This window comes from Corapipo altera, unplaced genomic scaffold (assembly GCF_003945725.1).
Source record: "Corapipo altera isolate COAL_440 unplaced genomic scaffold, ASM394572v1 61153, whole genome shotgun sequence".
Classification (NCBI taxonomy): Eukaryota; Metazoa; Chordata; class Aves; order Passeriformes; family Pipridae; genus Corapipo; species Corapipo altera.
The window spans coordinates 2,125,718-2,145,996 of record NW_020884958.1 but is presented as its reverse complement, the minus strand read 5'-3'; the positions used below and the strand labels follow the sequence as shown (position 1 = coordinate 2,145,996).

The 20,279-nt window shown below is 39.8% G+C and overlaps 1 protein-coding gene and 1 long non-coding RNA gene across 5 annotated transcripts in view; one reads left to right on the top strand and one right to left on the bottom strand.

Annotated features, from left to right (window-relative positions):
* The window catches only part of PLPPR1 (phospholipid phosphatase related 1), a 121,702-nt gene that overhangs the window by 19,735 nt on the left and 81,688 nt on the right, over nt 1–20,279 (top strand). Inside the window, exon 1 of one of the 4 annotated variants that reach the window (XM_027663855.1) lies at nt 19,441–19,546. The exons of the other annotated variants lie outside the window; for them this stretch is intronic. The gene's annotated coding sequence lies outside the window, so the exon portion shown is untranslated. Of the gene's footprint in view, nt 1–19,440; nt 19,547–20,279 lie in introns of those variants that run through there. 4 annotated transcript variants of the gene reach the window in all.
* On the bottom strand, nt 16,171–19,354 carry LOC113956866. The gene is made up of 3 exons (XR_003530993.1): nt 19,139–19,354; nt 17,203–17,295; nt 16,171–16,249 (listed from the first exon to the last, which is right to left on the bottom strand). It is a non-coding gene; the product is annotated as an uncharacterized LOC113956866 (long non-coding RNA).

Genomic DNA, 20,279 nt, shown 5'->3' with positions numbered 1-20,279 from the left:
TCTCAGGTGGCAGAAGGTGAGGTTAAAAGTGTCATTGGTCCCTGATGGATACATGCACAGGCTGAAAGCTTGTGTTGTAAGTTGGATTTTCTCCTGCTTGATGATTTTTTTTTGTATGGTATCAAACAGCTGTCCATCCCCTACACAAGATGCAGATAAAATATAACTGTTTCTGCTGGCTGATCTCCCGAGGACTTCACTTTTGTTGGTGCTACTATTCTGTCTTATTCTTCCTTCTTGTCCCTCTGCTTTGTGCTGCCAGAAACCACATATGCAAAACTCACTTGCTCTGCCATTAAATGCTATGTGCCAGTTTTTTAAATGAACAGTGATGAGTATTCTGAACTATTCAGAAATACAAAGTTGGCATTGCTGGTGTAAAAATTATTTTTTTGAGTAACACCTGTTTGGAAGATAAATGTTATGCTTTCTTTAGACAGCATGCTGTTGTTTAAAAAGTGACCACCTGAAAAAAAGTTTCCATCTGGAGCTGGACTCATTTTCTTTGTGGTCCAGAGTTCTCAGCCAGACTACAACCATGTAACACAGCAAGGTTTCCAGGAAAGGGTACAATGCTGCCTTGGAATGGCACATACACAGTATTTCTTTATAACATTCTTTCACTGCCAACCATTTCAGTCCAAGGAATTCCAAGTTGGATTTAATTTCTGTGTACAGAAGAGAAAAGAAAGCATATACTTCCTAGGCTTTAATTCCCTAGAGAGCCATATGAGCAAGGAGAGATATGGAAATAGCTGAAGCAGATTTATCTTTTAATTGGAGGTGACATCCATGAAGAATGTTGTGTGCTTTTTTTGCCCAGCCAAGCTTTGCTTACCAATGTCTTCACAGCATTAATCACAACCAAAAGGTTCTGTGGGAAGCCTCTTCCTCTATGTTAAGAAATGCCAACGAGGATGTGGACTTAATGTTTTGTCCTTCACCAGAGGGTTTGCTTGCTGCAGCCAGGGAAGGAAGGCTGTCATCTCAGGGTTTTAGCCCTGGAGATGAAGCAAGGACTTCCTGCTGAAAGAGATTTATGTTTTCTTGCTGTTAGAGAGCTATAAGCGTGAGATCAGCAGCCACTAACATTTCCAGTGGCAGAAGAGGCAGGTTGTAAATGACCTGACATGTTGGGTAAGAAGCTGTTTGTGATTTGTAGCTCGAATCTAGGATAAGAGGAGCAACCATGCCTGCAAATTCAGTGGTGAGAGAGGAGTGTGGTTTTGTGTGGTGGCTGCATGGTGGCACAGCAGGATGAGCAGGACATCTTTGGTCTTGTGTCAGAGGGCGTGCTGTTCCCCACTGCTGGGCAGGGAAGGAAGGACGGGACAGCACTGTCCAGGGAGGGCAAGGACACTTAAGAAGTCCATTATAGGGTTGTGAGGCTCCCTATCTGGGTGAACCCTTCTTAGGTGCAGTGATCCCTAATGGACTTGTCAGAGAAACAATTTTGAGGAGTTTGCACATATCGTTTTCTGATGGTTTGTGTTTGTATTACAATGTAGGTGTAATTGGTGTCCTCACTTTGGTCTCAGATAGTAAAAAGCCTGTGTCACAAGTGGGAGTATGAAATCACCTCTGATGTGACCTCCTCATAAACAAATCCAAAACAATTTGTGGCCAGACCGATTTACAGATGAAGACCAAATCCCTGGAATGGAGCACTGGTTGTTCTGTTCTTATCTCCAACCATTTTCTGGTTTGCGTTTGCAATAGTAACAAGGTAACAAAAAAATTTTCTGGTCTCATATTCAAACATTAGTCTGTCTGACAGGCTATAAATCAGGCATGTTAAAAGCAAATAAACCAGTGAGAGCTGAAATCTATTTAGGAAATCTGTTTGGTGCAGTCTCATGGCCACGAGTGTGGAGAAGTGTGCCTGTGGTTTTGGAGGCATTATTTTATTGAACAACACTGTGGCAAACAGTGCTTTGGGGGATGTGTTGCTACTCAAAACACAATCACTTGAGTAGGCTCACGGAGCTTTGTGGTCAAGCTTTTCTGAAGCATCCAGCCTTGTCCCAAACTTCCTCTCTTAGCAACTGACTTTTTTAGCAACAGTTCGTATGGATGCCAGTAAAAGAAGACTTTAAGCCTAGTGCTGTAGAAAATCTTATAAACAGAAGTATTGTCACAGTAGGGATCCATTGTCACTGCCATATTAGACTGGTTCTTAACCATTGCATAAGGAAGATTGATCCAAGCACTCAGACAGAGTGATCTGAAATCCTTGCATCATAAATGCAATAGGCAGCACAGGATTGTCAAAAGAAAAACCTCTGAGGAAAGGTATGCACAGTTAAGTAATAGCATAGAATATTCTGGTGTTTGGAGTATAGCATATTTTGATTCTAATGATATATTAAGTTTTAATAAACCATTTGAACACATCCTTACTTTAAACTTTGCGACAGTCTGGACTCAAATGGTTGCATCAAAACAATGTGGGTTTTTTGAATTATAACATTCCTAGCAAAATCGAGGACAGTGCTATCACCTTCTTGTCAACTGTCTTTTCTTTGACATTTAACAATGAGCAATATTTTATTTATAGTAGTTATCCCTGTGTGTGGCTGAAAATTGGATTTGTTTTGAATGAAGAGTTCTTCAGGTCAACCCGAATTGACTCGTGCTGTTTACTCTTACTATTGGGACCAGTTTAGGTACTCCGTTTGCTTATATTGAAAATCATCTTGTCTTTAATACTAGAAAAGAGTCTCTTGTAAATAAAGCCACAGTGTATTATAATCCATTCTTTGACTTTTCAATTAAGTGCTTGTTAGAAGGTAAGGCAGTAGCCTGTTGCAGTGTGAATTCTGAATAGGAGACCCCGATTCCCTTGAAGTCAATGATTGGGGTTAAAAGCAAAACTTCCAGGCTCCTTTGCGGTTCTCATTAGGGCGGCACAGACATCAGAAGCCTCTGTGGGTACGGGTCAGGCAGAGCAGCTGCCTTTTGGCCAGTTCTTCTTCTCCTGTTTACCTGTCTGCTCACACTGGCATCACTTATGTAAAATCCAACAGCAATGCAGTTGCCCAAGGAAATGTCTCTTCTTTAACTACGGCGACATAACTTTTTAGTTATCTTTTTTTGTTGAAAATGGCTGAAGCTCTGTGTGTTGTGTCATCAGCCTCAATGGAAAGAAAATTATCACTATCCCTATGCCTTGGAGACGTCATTCGTTGCTCCTTATGCAAGGGTAGTTTGATTTCTTCCATCTTGCTGAGCTGAAAAGAGCAAGGAGGTTGTCAACCTGTCCTGTCTCCAGCTTTGGGAAAGATTTCCTGGGACCAGTGGATGGGTAATGGGAGAAGGGTGAGCTGGCTGGGGTGGGTGTCATATGACAGTGAGGCGGGTGCTAGCTGCAAGTCCTGGCAGGGAGGAAAGCCATGAATCAGTGCCCTAAGCATCTAAGGCCAGGGGGTGAGTAAGTAGATTGGGAATGCTGGTTCCTCCATTCTTGCTGGGTTTTGAGCTGGGTGCACAGAGCTGCATGGTTACACAGATATGCCAACAGATATGACACAGATACAACAATATCTCTTGCAAACAGGTCTTGCAACAGTCAGCTTGATTTTCTCCCTTCCCCTCTCCCACTCAATCACATCCTTTGTGATATCCAAATAAATCTGTGTCCATCTTGGCTCAGTTTCAGAATCTCTGCTGGAGGATGATCAATATCCATGTCTCTATGGGGGGGTGCCCAAGGCTGATCGAGCCCGCTGCCAGACAGCTCCTGCGAGCTCCAGGCCTGACAGAGGCTCCTTGTAGCTGTCTGGAGCTGGCCATGACAAGCCGAGTCCCCAGCCATATGTTGCCAAAACATATGGAACAAAGGGGGATATTGCTGAAGGAGCAGAGGGAATAAAAAAGAGTGAGGGAATAAAGGGGTGAGGGGCAGGAGAGGGAAGAGCACGGAAGGGCAGGGAGCACTGAGCAGTCCTGGGAGCACGTATGGTGGCAGAGACTCCTGTCTGGGACAGTTTTTCTGACGGGTGCTGCAGCCTGGAGGGAGAGCCCACCACTGGGGCAGAGAGGAGTTACCATGTTCTGACCACTTCCAGCCCCTCTGGGGGGAGGGGTGAGTAGGGAAGGAGGTGTTAACCCACCACAAAACTCTGCCAAGGGAGCACTTTTCTCTGTCTGAATAAACATCTCTTTCATTCTTAGGGACTCTGTTGGAATACTGTAAAACTCTGATTTCACATTTTCTTTAGCACTAGGAAAAAAATAATCTCAATGAAGAAAAAAACTGCTGAGTTGTTATGCAGGGCCCAGAGGAGTGGCTGTTCTGAAGCCTGTCTTTACTGATTTATGTGAAAGTCTTTTTCAAAAGTGCTTAAGGATTCTGTGAATGCTGGGGCTACAGAGGCAAAACATGATCCCCTTTCCCAAACAGTTCATGATCATAAGCAGCATTCCCAGATTACTCTGGTGATGAGGCCACGCTCAGAAACTGGCTGGACATATTGACGAGAAGTATCTCCGTCAGTGAAATCTTCCTTCCTTCCTTCCTTCCTCTCTCCCTTCCTTTCCTTCCTTCCTTCCTCCCTCCCTCCCTTCAATAAAAAGAGACTTTAAACACAGATTTTACCTTTTCATAGGTTTGCAACAAAGCAAGCAATGACTTTTTAAAGACATGCTTACGTAGAGCAGTTGATTTTTCCCCCTCTGGATCTGACACTGCTCTGCTCTTACCTGTGCTGGAGAGTTGGACACTGTGAGGATGGGGCTCCTCTCGCCCACAGGAGGCCCGTGAATAGGTCTTGGTTTGCCCAGTGATGCATGACTAAATGCAGGCTCTGCTATCTCTTCCATTTATCCTTCAGTGGTGTTGCAGTGTGTCCTTTTGCAATGTCAGTTACAGGCAGTGTCTCCAGGTGGAAGTAGCAGCAGTCTGTAATCCTGGTGAGGGGTGTGGGTTTTCTGCCAGGCGCCTGTCTGTATAGTCACCTACAAGCCTGCTGTCATGCTCTAATTTGTAATCCTTTGAAATATTGAGTTTCAGCTTGCACTTGCGCACACAAATCTGCTAACAGCCTCTATCAAAGTGAAAGTTTCCAGAAAAAGTACGAAGTTGACAGCTGATGACAATAATGTACTTTTTTGATCAAGAGAGTTCAAATGGTACTGTTAAACATCATCGAGCAAACCCCCTTTAAACACAATGGTCATAGAAACGTTTTCACTGAGAGACAAAATAGAGTAGAACTACTGTAAATTGCAGTGATAATGTAAGGGAATAGCAGTAGGGCATTGCTGTCTTCTTAAGCTACTGGAAAATAGTAACTTATTCTGGTCTCAGTCACAGCTCTCTGATCCCTTTCATCTCATTACCCAGCTGAGCAAACAGTAAAGCAATTTCAAAATTCAAAACAGATGCCCTGCTGTCGAACTGGGGTAGTGTCTTCTAAGATATAAAGTGGAACATGCTTTAAGTGGGTCACTGTTTATCTCCAGACTTTGCTTGCCATCAAATGCCAAGTTGGGCACCTGTCTCTACGCCTCTGTTTTTAAAAGAAAGCTTGGCTGCATGTGGAGAAGCTTTTGCATCTGTTTGAGAAGGTGAAAACAGTCAGCTGCCATTAGTTAGAAGCTCAGTCTCGTAGTGGTCTGGTTTTGTTGTTTGGTTGGTTGGGTTTTTTTCCCCTAATGGGAAGAAGTAATGCATAAGGCTAGGTTAGGAACAAGTGTTACTGTGGTTACAAGATGGTAAATAACTGTTTTAGTCTGATCATTAGTAGTAGTTCGACATGTTCTTCATTAGAGTATTAGTCTTCTTCCTTTCTAATTCTGTTTCCATGCGGAAGAGCTGTTTCTGGCTTTCAGAAAGTTGCAAGGTCTTATACATTATGTGTAGACCAGAGTACTCCCATTGCACTGCTTTTACTTAGACATCACACTACTTTCAAATCCTCCATTAAAAAGCCATTACTAAAAAAACGGGTTTTGTATCAGTCTGCTCTTCCCCAAAAAAATTTTAAAAAATCTTTGTTATCTTTAATAAATTCTTTTTTTTCACTTTCAGTAAGCATTAAAACATATTGAAGATTGTTCTAAACAGAACCAAACAGAGCATCAAACTTCAGTATATGTGCTAAGAGATCCAGGTATAACTTATTTTAGTGGGTGTTTTGAATAGCAATCTTGCTATGGCTAGATGTAGACATTTCCTCATCCTAGGCTGCCTGTAAAAGCCCAGTACCAGATCTGGCAGTCTTGCTTAGTGTCAGAACAGTAACGGACTGTAATTGGTTCAGTTTTGAGTTCAGGTCCCATCCAAAGAAAAGCAAAGTAATGCAAATGTCTGTTTAATTTCTGTGGTTTAGACAGGTGAAATCTTGACTTTTTGCTTTGCCTTACAATAGGACGAGTGTGTTCGTCTTGTTCAGGTTTGTCACATAAAGACTTCTTTAAGGTGGACAATCTTCTGAACTTGAAAATCTCTGTTAAAGGAGCATCTCTGTTATAGAATCTATGTCTTCTAACTCTGTAGAGAATTATACCTCTTTTGTGTCTCTTCCTGATTTTTTTAATAATAAAGAAGATTGTCTTACTCTCTGTCATGGAAGAGATGCAGAGGAACTAGTATAAGGTTGCACTTGTGGTTTAAATATTTTTCAGGCAAGTAACTAGATTAGCAAAGACAGAGTGAGATTTTCATCTGACAGTGGCCTCATGCTTTTGTATTTGCAGTTTCTGTAATATGAATTAACAGTTCTGATCTTCTTTGTGTCTGTATGGACTTTAAGACTTCATTTTGTCCAAGCTGGCTGGACAAATAATTTTCAAGAGTGCTTGTCTTGCTATTCTTCAGAACGAACAATCACAGTAAAAAAGTCCTTGAGCATCATTAAAAAGCAAGGAAAAGGCTACATGCTTTGTGGACCTTCCTGAAGGAGAAATGACTTGTGATCAAGCAGAGGGAGGCTAGGTTTATGGTACTAGACTGAAATAGGAGTTTTCATCTTCCCTTTGGAAATGAAACATCTGGAGAAGAGATCACCTCTGCCTGCTCCCTCTCAGGAGAAGCCTTGGACAAGAAACCTCTCCAAGGTCTGTTAAAAAATTAATCATTCATAGATGTGTCCTCACCTCTGCCACAGCAAATCCCAAAAGAGGATTTTTTTATAGTTATGTATGGTTAACTTAGTCTTTCAAGTTTCACTTCAATAAGAAAAAAAATCCATGAAGATTATGTTACCTTCATTTGAAGACATGTAGGTAATGTTACATTCATTTGAGAATCTTATCCCACAGGTTTGGTTGGAAGCATATTCTAATGCAATATCCCTGGGTAGGTTATAAATTCTTTATGTTTCATTTGACCATAGGCAGGCTGGCTCTTGTGAATGGTACTTACCTGACAGTTGGGTAAAATATGATGGAGTGAATCTGTGGTGTGATGGAAGGAGGATAACGTGCAGCAGAATAGCTGTTGTGAGAAAGCAAAAAATTTTGCATTTGGGAAATGACGGATTTGATTTCATATTCTCTTTGGACTCTGCTGGGCAAGCAAATGCTGCCAGCAGTGGCATCTGCTGCAGAACTGACAGTGTGGCTTTCATGGCCAGGAACTGAATCCTTTTCTTTTATGGTGTGTGGATTAGGTGCCTGTGCTATTAATTTTTTTTATTAATAAGGTAGAATGTAGGGTTTTGAGAGTGCTTCTTGTAGACCAGAATAGAACAGTTTAGGCAATGCCTGAAGTAAAGCATATTCCCAGAGCAAAAACACAGCAGAAGATAGAGATCTGCTAAGTGTAAATTCTTTTTAAGCTGCACAGATGGCGCAGCCTCACAGCAGCAGGATGATGGGAACAACCCTGTGTTTCCTTATGATGAAAACAATGATGACAGCCTTCTTCAGTCCTTACACCAGGCTGAGGAGCAACCCTGGAGGGGAACACACACTGTAAGTTGGGAGGTGTAGGGAGAGCAGTCAGTGCAACGTGGACACTTGAACAGTGCAGGTGTAATGAGCCGCTTTTCTATTTATGGCCTTTGTTAATGAACTGTAATGATGAATTGCAGATCAACAAATTTCCAGAAACCTATAGTGCAGCAGTAGCAAGCAAATCTGTAAGACTTCTGGTTGTCATCTAGAGGCATCTAGCCATTGTCTAAGAAAGCTAGGCTTTGGCAGTGTGCTGTACACAGTAGTCTCTTCCTAATGAATATGATGTGGGCACTGTGCCAGGATGCAATTATTCAATATGATGAAGTAGAATCCTATCTATTTATCCTTTTATGCATCAAAACTCATCCTTTAATTTTATTTTCCCACATGCCAAATGAAATTTAATGTGTGGTTATTTGAATATAGTACTACAGATCGTGGTATTAAATAGTACAAAAATATTTCCAGATGATAAGCTTATTGCAGACTGTCTTTAAAACGCCTTAATGGGAAACCAAAAATAGATCTATTATTGCTAATGGGTCTGTGTAGAACGAAAAAACCCCATATGTAACACCAATGAACTAACAGGTGGCTTAATAGGGCCATGATCTGGAACAGGACAGGCTGGGATACACTGATTAAATATCAGCAGTTCACTGGCGATACAATAGCTTAGGGGCGACATGGTTTCCTTTTTGCTTTCAGGTAGATGGGGCTTTATATTCTTCACCAATTACAGCATTGCTTCTTTTTCACAATGCGGAAAGTTGCTGACTTTTAAAAATGGACCTGCATAGAGCATGATCTGCATGCACTTTCTAAGAAGCTACATTTTCTAGCTTCAGTACTGCAATTGTTGCTCACAGTTAATCTGAATTCTTTTGTCTGGTTGTAAAATAACTGTTAATGTGAGTACACAGTCCTTGTCCATTGCATGCTTTGCAAAGATCTGTTTTCCTTTATTTGAGGGAGAATACAGCAATAGAACTTTCACAGGGCATAAAGGAACTCGATTTTGTTTGGATACATGGGAAGTCATCTGTGAGAAAATTAAACCCAAGCAATTTAAGCAAATGAGTTGATATTATGACTCTGTGTCACTTTTGGCAGTACCTTAGTGAATAAGTGGTTTCATCAGGATTTCCCATCTGGCCACTATCTGCTTAGATTTAAGTATTTACAATAATACAGTCCTTGAGGACGTAACCTGTTATGCACTGTCACTTGCCTTTAGGAGTTTGAACTACTAAAAGGAGCGAGAAGAGTTCTGGCCATGTAACTGAGGAGAAACATAAAGAAAATGGTACTGTTCCATGACCTGGACAAACAAGTTCCAGATCTGAATAGAGAGGTGGACTTATTTTGGACCAGGGAAAGAGGTTGTATCTGTGTAGGGTGGGGTTTTCTTTTAAGTTGGTTGGTATTTTTGGAGGTGTGGGGTTTTTACCTCCCAGAAGCTGAACTTGACAGAGTTTTTCTGCCATTTTGGCAGAAAGGGAGTTGGGGTATTTTAAAAAAAAAAAAAAAAAGGACAAAAAAAAATCTGACCGCAGTTTAGAGGCTGGAGCAATAGTAAATATATGCTGCATCCCTGTATTTCTTCCTGGTATGGTATGAATTTTTTCAGCTAGAGTAAGAGTTTCTCTTCATGCTTTTGGCTTTAATGGTTGTCTCCAGTGTGTCAGACGATAGGAGTAGTCACACAGGCAGGACTGCAAAGAACTTGCTTTCTCTACTGTATTTTTTTTTTGCAGCAATGTAACCCTAGTAATGAGTCAGAAGAAGCCTTGTGTTGCAATGATGTTGTTGACCATTGTGAAGTTTTCTACCAAAATATCTTGGGGGGAAAAAAGTCATCTTACCATTCTCTAAGAGGTCTGCAATGAAGAAAACGATTTTGATTGGTTTTAATTTGCCAAAAACACACACAACCTCTTGGCTGCATCTCACTCAGCTTTATGTGAGCTGAGTAGTGGTAGCGTAGCTGTCATGTTTTTCCTTTTCATCTCAGGGATAACAGTGTAGTGTCTAGCTTGCAGAATTCTTCAGACAAGTTTCTTTAGAATTAAAAATGCTGAACAATGAAAAATAAAATGTCATGAAGCACAGAGATGAATTGATTTACCTGAAGTCAGTGGAGGGCCAGGGTTAGGAACAGCACTGGCTTTCCAGTGTCCCAGTCTGGTGTCTCAAGGCGTGGAAAGAGCAGGCCTTTTAGAAGACATGCATAGCATTGATTTTGAGAGCACTGACCTCTACCTGGAGAAGGGAAAGTCTTGTGCTTTAATTTCCTTCCTTAGCAGCACTAGGCATCTGTCACAGAGAGGATTTGAGGCTGGCAGGAACTCTAGAGACTGCTGTTGCTGGATGAGCAACATAAAGAGATGTAAGCTTGGAGATACTTGATTATATTGTTCTCTAGTTTGGTTCTTTTTGTTTGAATGCATTGCACAAGATGTGGCAGTTCAACTATTGCCATGGAATGCTGAACAGTTAAGACAACAGAGTACAGTAACAAGACATGGTGAGAAATAAATGTGCTCACAAGCCTCTTCATGAAGTGTCAAACACGTAGAGCTGACGGATTATTCCTTTTTCTTTGTCAAATGTAGAGCTGTGTTTCTAAATAACTAGGTAGCTAACCACTTCTTTCTGTTGTAAGGGAACATACAAAACTGAATACTGTGATGCCTAGGAAATTCCACTGGCTTTTCTTTCATGTATGGAGAAGACATCTCTCCTCTTAGGAGAAGAGGATACTGTCTCCCTGCTTGTGGAAATAAAAATGCTTGCTGTGGAGCTGTTAAGAACCCTGTTCCATCAAATCAAAGAAATTTCATGGGGTACATTGACATCAGTAAATCTTTTATCATGATATATTTTGTCGTTGGTCACCTCTGACTAGGGATCAAGGGAGAAAAACATACCTGAATGAAACATGATCATGAACTTCTGGACCTGAAGATGGGCTATTTTAAGAAAATTACATAGTGAAAAGATACACAGGTTCAAATGCAGAATGAAAATACAAGTTTACTCATTTACCAGGATATAAAATATCCTTTTGCCAGTTTTATTTCTAGATCTTGTGCATGGGTATTAGAGAATCCTAGACATTTTACCTCTGTTATGCCGTAGAGAGGGAAGGGGAATCCTGAGTTGTGATAGGGAGTCTTCTAGTATAGAAAGAATAGGAAATCACAGTATGGAACAAAGCTGTAATACAAATATTGTATGTGACTATCACAGTGTGAAGTAACTTCCTTGAATAACTCAAAAGTGAATATAGTCAGAGTAAAAATACATAGACATCTCAGACTGCCAGCTCTTAGTTGGAATTATTAATATATAAAGCAAAATAGTAATTCATAATATTTTCAGACCCTTATGTTTTCAATGCAACTTAAAATTTTCAAAATGTCAATCTTCCTAACCTCTCTAACAGTGTGAAAATATTGCTAATAAGAATTAATAGCTAAATCTGCTTATTTTCATATGGGATCCCATCTTTTAAGGTCAGTACCATGTTATCAGATGAAGGGTGGTAAGGGGTTATATTTAATTCTAAGTAATGTGCCTTTAATCTCATCCTTCACCTGATATTTGAGCCGTCTATGAAACTGAAGATTGTGGTTTTCCAGCTGGAGAATGTTTATTCTGTAGAATATTGCGTTCTGAAGCTGTTAATTACAGCATTTCCATGCTTTCTTCTGGGTTTCTTGCATTGTTAGCAAGAAGCCTTTGTGGGAAGCTCCACAGTTCTTTCTAGAAGCACTTTAGGATGTCCCTGGATATGGTTGATACCTTGATCAAGAATAGTCTTATCAGCTGGCAGGTATTTTCTAAAGAGGAAGAATCATTGTGGTACTGAATATAATCCTGTTGTTACAGCAATTTTTCCAAAAGATTTCAGCAGACTGAGGAAATGTCTGTTGTGTAATGACCTATACAATCAATGGCATTCTTTTCAAAATGTGAGCATCTGTTTCTTTAGAAAAAAATTTTTTTCTAAAGAAAAGAATAGATTTGTTGTTCAGAAATTCCACTTGGAAACAATAATATGACTTTTCAAAATGAAGTGGCTTAAAAAAGTAAAAGGTGACGGACAGTCACCAGGTATGGGAATGTAATTATTTATTATTATGCAGGTGCTCTCATTTTTACAGAAAACATTAATAAAGATTGATGGACTCTACTGCATCTACTGTGTCTAGTGATGCCGAAGATGGTGAGCTGACTCCAGACATAGCTGCCGGAAGTCAAAATTTATTTTTCTCTTTTCCTCTCTTTAATTCTCCTCACACCTGTCCAATATAAACTTGCTTATTACACCTTCTGAATCCTAATTAGGAGTGGAGGGCAGTAGGCCCTGTGTGGCTATAAGTGAAGGCAGTTACTTGAAAGAATTGTCATTTTGGTTGTCGTTTGGTTGCATAACAACTACATCTGAACTTGAGTCTTAGAAATTACAGACAGTGAATCGTTAGAATGGAAAATCTTACATCTTCAGTCTTCTAGTGCAATAGGTACAAAATGTTTATTATTTACTAATGTCTGCTTAGTTAAAACATCAGAAGCAAGTCAGCAATAAGAAGGCATGGGATGGAATGGCAGCTATTCATTCTTATATAAATGTACACCAGAAATCTCAGTTTGCTTTAAATCTTTGTAATTTCTCCTGAAATAAGCACAAACCTGGAAGGACATTCAGTCTGGTTTGATTTTTGGTGTCGCTGTTTTTTTTCCATTGTTAACTTTTGATCTTATTAGAGAGGTGTGATTTAAGGAAAGGATGCACAATAAAGATGGAACAGATTAAACAAAAAGTTGACAAGTGACTTTTTTTTCAAAATTATTTGATAAAAATTGCCCAATAGGTAAACTTTTTTTTTTTTCACACACACAAAAAAAGAATTGTCTGTCTTCCAAATTACAGATGAAAAATTTGGGAAAATTTCATGAAAGCCTGCTCTCAAATCTTTCTTTCTCACATTCTTCCTTTTTTGGAAAATCTACCAACCTTTATACTTCTGTAACACATCCTGATAGGTTCAGTCTAGTTGGCCATCCCACAGCTCTGCCAGTACACAAACTAATATGCTCTTCCTCAAACCTTTCTAGATCAGAGCATTAAGGGTGTTCCCCCTCTACCCTCCTTCTTTTGTATAATCCTTTTTCAGTAGGACCTTTGCAGATTGTGGCAATTTAACAGAGTGCTATACCTAGAACTCTGAAGGCATTTTAAAGCTCCCACTTCTGAAGTATCCACATCTTAATTTGCTGGAGTGTGTGCTGCACTTTCAACTATGTCAGCAAACCACAGAAAAGGTAAATACATTTAGAAATAGGCTTATTTTTTCTTGTCTAATTTTTACGGTATAGCATAGTGATGGACATCGGGATCTGGAAGACTTGGTTCCTATTCCCCATCCTGCTCATCTCCTAATGGGAAATGTTGTTCATAAATTAAGAATTGTATTTATTACCACTGTGATTTGATGTTTCTCTAGAGCCTGTAAGTCTGTAAAAATGGGAGTGATACTTTTCACCTGAAACACTGCATCTACTCAAGCACTTTTTTTTTTTTCTTTTTAATTATGAAGTGGATTGTTATTCATGATGGTCCTTGCAAAATTTCTAATCACCTGGAGAGGCAGAGCAGTTTTGCAGATTGACCCTCCTGGAGATGTAAGTTACTTCTGCTTTGGCTCCTCATTTGCTCCAGGGAATTCTTTTCCATTTTAGAAAAAAAGAGTTTATGGACTGATTTTCTCATTTCCCTAATAAATTGAAAGCTTTTGAAAAGTAAAGTCTTAATGCCAACTTGAAGAGGATTGGGGTTAGATTTTGTGCTTTTCTCTTCAGTGAACAATGCAATGCATGAAAAAATTTGTAACATAAATTGAGAGCAAGTTTTAAAGTTTGCAGGATTATAAGACTTTGCATCTATGTATATAGAGCAGCAAAGTCTGAGAACACTTTGGGAATGCAGTCTCTGCTTTCTAACTTCTTCAGGCAAATATGTTTGCACTAAGTACATAGCTGCAGAAATCATTACTATTCACAGAGTGAAGTTTGAAAAATGATTATGTGGTAATGAAAAGAAAGCAGTAGAAAAAAGCCTGCCATTGCTGATGACAGGCAAATGAACAACATTTGGAAATGGCACTCCAAAAGAATTTTGGATTACTGTTCTTTAATTCTTGATTGTGATAGCAAACACTTAAAAAAAGCACCCTGCCTTTTTATAATCAAGACTTGTTGTGTTTGAAGGACTTCTTGATTCAGAAGTTGTGCATAGGGACATGGAGGAAAACACAGCAGAAATAACAAACATTTAAATTATCCAAAGCCTCATATAAGAGCTTGTCCGTATGCAGCAGCTCTTAAAAGCAAAACTGAAGCTTTATGAGTCTATCAACAGTTTCTTTAATCTCATTTCCATTGCTTAGTAGTATGTGATGTTGCATAGTTCATTAAAGTGAGACTTTGTACTGATTTTCTGAAATCTGCTGTAAAACACAGCTTAATATTCTAGTTTCTTTGTTCCTAATTGCTTTTTTGCCCTTTCAGTTACTCCTGAGACCGAGCAAATAATACTAACCTCAAGTAACTTTCCAGTTAACTTAAATTGTCTTACCACTTTAAATAGTCTTACCACTTTATTCCTGCTAAAACAGTCTTCATTGTTGGCAGCTCATCAAAGTTATTATGCCTCTCTGAGAACAAATCAGATAAGTTTTAAGTTCACTGAGTGTAAAGAATCCAGCTTTCATGCATGTAAATGCTTCTCCTTTGAGCATTTAATGATAATGATAAGGAAAATCCAAGAAAATGAAAGATGGGGAGGCTCTAGTTTCACTTTTCTGAAAGTTTTTTTCAGTTTTCTCTATCCAAGTTCTATTTTAAATGTTATTCTTTGATTACAGGTCTGATCTGGCCTAAGGTCTAGGAGTGAAGGATCTTAGCTTGAAGGAGGCTGTGTTTTTTACTGAGGATCAGAGCTAAAGCTGCTGCAGGTTCTCCTCAGGTTGCCTCAGTGCCTCTCTGTTCACACCACATGGCCCAGCATTTGGTTTATGCTACCTTGGCTAAATAAACCCCTGGGATTTACAATATGGCTTCAGAAAACAAGAATCATATGTAAGATATTTGCTTTAAATGTTTGCACGTTCCAGTTTTTAAAATACTACATTTGAGGATGTATTTACTCACTGGCAAGTCCCTGTTTTGTTTCTTCTTGTGGGACGGGCTGGTTTCACCAGAGGCACAAACCCCTCTAGACTGATTCTTTAAAAAGGTGTTCAGTTCCCTCTTGCTGACAGTAAGGATCATAGTAGGTGTCTAAATGGTTGTTATAAGCTGCAGTGTAATGAGAATTTTGGGTTCCTTGCTAAGTGGAATAATTTATATTCACTGCCACTTGGATGTGCCTTCAAGGTGACAGATTCATGCCTTCATGCATTACAAACCTGCATAATGCCAAAAAAGGGATATGTTTAACAGAATAGTTATTCATATGAGAAATGCATTTGGATGTCTTTTATCTTGCTACAAACCCTCAAGTTGGAAAAGGATGCAAAGCTTCCTGTTATTGAATCTGAGGGTAATTTGGCTTTGAGTGTAGAATTAGGCCTAATATATTGTTCAGTTTTGGGTCCTAAACAAAATTAGAATTCTGGGATAGATAGGCTATCAAATATGTAGATGTGTTTCCTGCCTGTTCATCATCAGAAATGGGTAGCAACTGCTTCAAAGGGTTACCTGTTTCAAGTGTTGGAGAGTGTTTTCTGAAACAGGAGAGTAACAGACACGAGTCTCTTTCATTCTCAAATCTGAAACTGCTAACTGAGGGACTGAGAAATAAGGAGAACAACCTGAGCTCTTGAGGACTGACGTGGGTTTTTGGCTCATCAATAACCGTGTCTGGGAGGTAGAGGTGGCAGTCACCTGAATTTATGCCTCTGTCAAAGAGCGGAGGGGGGGGGGGGGAAGGGTGCTGGGCTTTTGTTGTTTCTTTCTTTATTAGCAAAATATAGGAGCTGACTTGCTGTGGGGCAGGCAGGCTGGTGCCTCGCTTGTTCTACCTGAAGAAAATAAGGAAAGAAGAAAGGATGGAGAGTTGAAAGTAATGGAAGCAGGGAGAGAAACAGGGAGGAAGTGTGTTTTTGAGTGAGACAGGAATAATGTTAATAAGAATACATGAGATCTTTATGTCAATGTAAACAGTACTTAGAAAGACCAGGGTGTGTGGCACACATAGAGTTCTTTTCTTTGTTTTGGCTTTGTTTATTTTTGATAAAGCATTTCACTTCCAGTAACAAGTCAAATTCTCCAAGGAGACCTGTAACAGGAATAGAACAAGCAAAAAATTAAAACCTAGTCCCAGAGGTATATAGCTTCCATTTCACTCGTCAGGGAATAGCAAGGGGGAATACACTGTGCTTGGGGTAGGGTGAGTTGTTTTCTGTGTTTGCCATGATGTACAACAGCTGAAAAAAGCAGCCTTATTCACTGACTTTTGAGGCAAGGCAATAGGTTTGCAAATGCCAGCCACAAGAACCTCTCCATTAGTAAAAACTATCTCTGCAGAACAACTTGCCCTTTTAGAAAGTGATCCTGGGGTTTATTTGTTTTTATTTTAACAGCCCTCCCTCTGCTTCCTAGAACCAAAGTGTTAAGAAATAATAAAATATTAACGCTAAATGTAAACAGAAGGCACATTCACCAACCCAGCTAAAGGTTTACTGAGCTTGTGCTTGTTTTTGAGAACCTGTGAAAGAGATTAAGGGAAATGTGGAAAAACTGCTGTTTGACATGATCAAAAAATGCTGTTGATCCACAAGTAACATGCTTAAACCCTCAAGGGGAAAGCGGGAGAAAAGCGAAAAGAGAGAGAAAAACTATGGTTATATCTTTAATTTTGTATTTTGAAAGTTAGAGCTTGTTCAGTCTTTCAGGGTTTTTTGGGTGTTTTTAAGCTCATTAAAAAGGCTTATAGCCATAGTAAATTTACAAAATGTTCAGGTTGAAAATTAAATTGACTGTTTTGAAAACAATTACTTTCCGAGGGTAGAGTTCTTTTTACCTCTGACTTCTTTCCTCTCTTTTTCCTCTGGCAAGGACACACAAAACGTACACTCTGTCAGCTCAGGGTAGTGGAAAGGATTTTTAAAATTCAAACAGCTTTTTGTTGAGAAGTTCTGGTTTTGAAAGGAATACCTTTGCAGAGTTAAATTTATCCTAACTTTAATGGCTCTATGTAGTTGCAGTATGTTCTCTGTTATTTTACCTTACCTAATTTTAGGTAAAGTGTCTTCATAGCCCTGGAGAGGACATTTCACAGTCTCAGTGTGCAAGCCTACACTTTAACATATTCTGTACTTGCACCTAAAAAGACAAAAAAACAAAACAAGCAAAGAAAATGTAGCTGCTGCAAGTTTAAGATTGACAACTAGTTGGTTTCTGTCACCTTTTTTTTTTCACTACCAGTGTAGGAAGCAAATAACTATTTCAATAGCAGTATTTACTGCATTGCCTCAAGGAACAGAGATCAGTGTCTTCAGCCTGAGAAGTCTCTGTGCTATAGGCCAGTGAAGACTGTGATAGTGACACAGTAATTTATATGTGCTTTTTCTTTCTTTGGCTTAGAATATAGCACTTTTAAAATTATATTAAGCTTATCTAAGCTGAAGGTGAAACAAAGGCATCTGTTCTCTAAAATTTGTACTGATTTTAACTAAGTTATTTTTCCTTCACACCATAGGTTTGTTGGTCTGTGTGTAAATAAAGGATAATTTTATAAGATTTTCTGGATAACAGAATTCATTTTCTGTTTTCTACTGTGGTACCATAATAGCAAGCTGAACTGAGATTCCCTCTCCCCCCAAATTTCTCCTTCCACCTGACCTTTGTGATTATCATATTACCTGGAGGACAGCAGGTTTTGTTAGTCAGATGCCATTTTAGTAAATGTGAGTGAGAGAGTAAAGGCATTTGATTCGTATGGAGATAAACAGCATACCAATCATGTTTCACTCCAGTGATTTTAAATCAGTTAGACAGCCTGTTCTTGTCAGCCCATATCCTGCAGTGTCTCAAAACAAAATGTCACTTGTGAAAATGGTGTTAAACAGTCATTTTTCTATGCGTGCACCAGTGCCCCACTTACATGTGGGGCTGGTCAGTGGAACTGACCTCCAATAAAAACATTTCTGATGCCACTATTATACATTGAAAAAAAACCTTCCTGCATTGCGTCCAGCAGAGATCTACTACCATCCAGAAGGAAATGCAAGCATTTCCATTCTTCTTGTAACCTCCAAGGACCATTTGTGCAACATCTTGTGCTGATGATGTAGGTTTTTTACAAAATGGGTTTGTAGAATTATACTTCGTGCTTAAAGCCTTTGCTTCCAGTGTACAGTGGCTACATAATCTGTGTCTCTCTTGCTTTTTGTTTTAGTCCTATGCACAGTGCTTTCAGTGAAAAGCTTTGTCATAGGAAGATACGCCTTCCAAGAGCTCAGAAAAACAGGAAAAGATGAATCAAGGAGTGTTATGTTAAAAGAATAGTTTTCAAGTAAATATTTTAAATTATGAGTATCTCTCTCATGATTTTAGAATGCATATATGTAGTTTGTAATTTTTTATCTAAGGGTCCTTGAAAGTCCCATTTTAAAGTTATCCTAAAATACTTTGATTTATGGATAATCATCAGGTTTCATGACTTAGGAGGAAAATCAGTAACGACATTCAAATCAAAGACAAAATTACTGAGGTGAGAATAAGTTAAAATATGTTATAAGGTCCTGGATACTACCAAACTCTATCACATCATTTAGAGAAATATTCTGTGGCTAGTAACTCTGGAGAGAATTCAGTTAAAAATGACTAACCATTTCAGACTGATAGGATTTTTTTTATTGTTAATTAATCAGATAATGGGTTCCTTTTGTTGCTCTGCAGCTTATGTAGGATATAGGAAATATACCTTCTACACAGAGCCAAGAGTTTATTTTCTAATCTGTGCTGCAGTTTTATTCTAGGTTTGTAGGTAGTTTGTTTCACATAAAACAGTTTCATGTCAAGGTTCTTAATTGCAGAAATATACCAAAAATATTTTACTCATAGGCATTGCACCACACAACTGCACAAATATGAGCTCCAGTTGATGGAGGGAACAGTAACCTGGTTGTTACCTGCTGAGTAGCAGCAGGATTTTTTCTTTTACCTGCTGGGTAACAGCAGACTGATTTTGCTCTGCAAGATAAATCAAAGCTTCATGCTGGCCAAGACACAGCCAGGCAAGACTGAAGGCCTTAAAGAGTTCATAAAAATCCTGTGGCCTGCCACTGGTTATGGCAGTACCATGTTTGTTAGTCAGTACTTCCTCCTGTGTGGGCACGGGGCAACCCCTGCCTGCTGGAACCTCCACTTGGCGCGGGTCCGCCCCGGGGCCCACGGTGGGGCCACCCCCTTCCCAGGCGCCCTGGGCACAGGGTGGCCTCCAGCGGTCCCCAGCCCTGGGCGTGGAAAGGAGTGAGAGAGGAGGAGCTTTGCCGGCGTGGACTATACCCTTGTGGGACATGAGAGGGGGAGCCTCGGAGCACACAAAGGAGAAGGACAACTCTAAACTCGGGCAGATGGAGCTCGTTCAGCCCTGTAAGGCCATCCATCTAAGAGAAGGTCACTCTAATTAAACCTACATCCTGAGGACCTCGCTGCCACGGTCCAAGCTTGCTCGGCCCTGGCAGATGAACCTTGGGATTAAAAGGTGGGTTCAGTTCCGTGCATACTGTGTCTCACCTAAAAAATCCACTGCACAGGCTTGAAGGCCTTACCCACATTTGCAAAGCCAGGCGAGGGTCGAAACGGCCGTCTTCTACAAATGCAGTCACACAAAGATCAAAAGACAAAGGCATATACACCTGCCTCAAAAGATGTACCCAAATTAACTCTAGCATGCTTCCCAAATCTTTGTTTGCAAAGCCTAGCCATGATGACTTCTTCCTGCAGTTCTGTAATTCTTCCTCTTTGAATTTGTTCTTCAAGCTGCTTGTTATCTTCGTAGAATCACATTTGTGCTTGGGATTGCCTCATCCCAGGTGCAGGACCTTGCACTTGGCCTTATTGGACTTGATGAGACTCCTCTGGGCCCACTTCTCAAACTTGTCCAGGTCCCTCTGAATGGCATCTCGTCCTTCAGGGCTGTCAGCCTCATCACTTGTCTTGGTGTCATCTTTATAGTTCTGTATTCCCTGAATTATGTCTAAGCTTCTGGATTTACTGAAAATTCATCTAGATGAGTTTGGACTTCATTTTTACTTGCATGTTTTTTCTCACTCAGTTTTATAGCAGAGCCCTTTCTCTGT